Source organism: Podarcis raffonei, chromosome 15 (assembly GCF_027172205.1).
Source record: "Podarcis raffonei isolate rPodRaf1 chromosome 15, rPodRaf1.pri, whole genome shotgun sequence".
In the NCBI taxonomy this organism is placed as follows: domain Eukaryota; kingdom Metazoa; phylum Chordata; class Lepidosauria; order Squamata; family Lacertidae; genus Podarcis; species Podarcis raffonei.
This window is the reverse complement of record NC_070616.1, coordinates 30,363,808-30,366,343: the sequence shown is the minus strand read 5'-3', so window position 1 is coordinate 30,366,343 and position 2,536 is coordinate 30,363,808. Positions and strand designations below refer to the sequence as shown.

Below are 2,536 nucleotides of genomic sequence, written 5' to 3'. Positions count from 1 at the left end.
TGTGCACTTGATGCAAACACATTCAATATCATTTTGATGCTGTACTTCGTAGGACCATTTTTAATCACCACCATCGTGGCATCATCATTGTGACATTATCATCATGACCTCCTCCCTGCCCCCTTCCAGTTCTCACAGTGTCCATTTGTCCACACAAGTAATTGCCTCTTATTGTTTGTAGAAATCCAAATTTTTTATGTTTGCTGTTGACATCCATGATAATACTAGATATTTTAGAAACCTTTAAAAAAAATCACTTGGACCATCACAGCCAATCAGATTAAATGGCAGAGTGAGCAAATGATGTTGTGGACTGTAACAGAGGAAGAGGGGGTCATGCCGTAACTGCTCAAATGGAAAGAAAAAGGTCTAAAGCAGCATTGGAACTAAATAAATGTCCAGAGAAGGTGATGCTTGCAATCTGCCCATCTGTGTGGTGTGTACTAATTTTGAAGCAACTCTAGACCTTGGAGGCCTTATTGGAGAACAACTCATCTTTGGGCCCTTACCTGCTGGCATGGTTTCATTTTCCCCATCTCCTATCCCTTTCTCAGCTGGCCATCCATCAAGACCACAACAATCTCCTGTTTCAGCTGCTTCACAGATAAGAGAGGAGCAAGCAGTCCAGAAGGGATAAACTCTCAAGTGCCTTTGATTTTTGATTCCCTGGAGGGCTCCAAACTGTCAGTGCTGGTAGGAAAGATGGCAGACAGTTTTGACAAGGGCCTCCGTGTGTGAGAGAGAATAAAGAGCATTCAGAACTAAGCATCAAGATTACGCTTGAGGTTATAGATCATTCCTGGCTCCAGGAGACTTTCTCTCACACCCACCCTCCCACTTTCTCTCTCTCCTATCTTGGCATGGGTGAATCTGTCCATTTAACTTTCTTTCAGCTTTTCATCTTCTTCTTTTTCCAGTTCACCACATTTCTGCATCCATTCGTGATTCCCGCCTCCCATTTTTTAAAAAAAATTAATCACATCGTTTTAGTATGTATATTTTTGTTGTGTAGTAAACACATTTCTATAAGTCATTTCTCCAATATAATGCATCGTTGTGTGTTGTTTTCACTAGCATATGCATTTTAATGCACACTTCCCCCCCCCCAAAGTATACATTTTTAATGCACTTTTTTAGCTGGAGCGCTGCAATGCAAAATTTAGAGACTGCTGCTCCCCTTCTAGAGGGGAGGGGAATTTTCTACATCCCTCCTCCCCCAGAAGAAGAGGAGAGTGGTATGTTGGACAGGAATGGAGAGAGGCCTGTGGGCTATCTAGCCCAATGAGGTAAGATGTGGAGACCAGGATATTTAAACTGACTCCACCCCACACTCTTCCTTCTTCTTTTGGCACCTTTACAGTGTGGGCATTGCTAATATCTGAGTAGGATCTTTTTTGCAGGAACCCCTGATTAGCCTCTGTGAGTCCTATTTTTACCTACTTCACACTGTTGGGTGTTGCCAGTGTGACAGGAGGGCCATTTCTTCTCAATGGCATAGCATGAGAAGTGCCAGGGGGGCCCGTAGCCCCAAGTGTGTGATTTTGAGGCAGTGCGAGCCAGGTGCCGCCATGCAAAGATCCCCACCCTACCTGCCAGCGGGTGTCTCTTGGCCCTGGAGGCCACCCTGGCCTTGCTGCCACACCTCTGATCCCTTCATTCAATGGCCACCTGGCTAGTGTTGGGGGGATGCACCTGTCCAGGGCCATGTGGGCTGGCTGGGCTCCCCTCTGCGTGGGTGGGCAGGTGGTGCAGCACAGCACCCGTCCACCTGGCAGTGGTATTGAGGGATGGCCTGGTGCAGCGGGTTTTGTCGCGCCCAGTCCCTGGTCCTGCCTGGTGCATGCGTGTATGCATGTTAGTGCACCCTGGGTGCCAGTAAATGATGCAACACCACTGTTTCTTCTGAATACATCTCAATTTGCATTTTGCCATGCACTGCCTTTGAACCGGTGCATGGCCCATTCATTGCTTCATTGGCTATGGCTACAGTGCAAAAGTAAAGGACTTGCTTATAACTGGTGCTGCTCAGATGAAACTTGAGTGATTCTTTTAAGGGCAAGTTACATTTCATCTGATGAAAAAAATAAAATAAAATCTGCATTTAGTCCAGGCAGGTAAGAATATTTAAGAAATGGGCACTGCAACACCCGAGGAATTATTTTGTTTCAGTACCTTCCATGGGCTCTGAGTTGGGAGTGTGAGGTTACTTTTCAGCTTGGTATGCACACCAGGTTGAACACTGACTGGTGGGACTATGGTGTGCATGTCGGGTTCACACACCCAAGCTACACGTAGCAGCAAAGGAGAGTTATTTCCAAACCTTGCTGCATGGCCACAGTGTGCGACCGTAAACATGCCCAGGGGATGGTAGGGATTCTATGCCCCACCCCCTTAATGCATAATTCACCTGCCCAGATGAATTTGATTTTGCTAATCTGGGTAATTAAGTTTGTTTGCAGATTCTCTAATTTTGTTATATTTAATAAACATAATATGCTTAGCCATAATGTTGTCTCTCAAGTCTTGTTTCGGGTGT

The 2,536-nt window shown here is 45.7% G+C and overlaps 1 non-coding gene across 1 annotated transcript; it reads left to right on the top strand.

The window, feature by feature from the left end:
* The first annotated feature begins 1,932 nt into the window (after positions 1 to 1,932).
* On the top strand, positions 1,933 to 2,068 carry LOC128403273 (small nucleolar RNA SNORA76). Its single transcript, XR_008327920.1, has one exon. It is a non-coding gene; the product is annotated as a small nucleolar RNA SNORA76 (small nucleolar RNA).
* Positions 2,069 to 2,536: the final 468 nt, after the last annotated feature.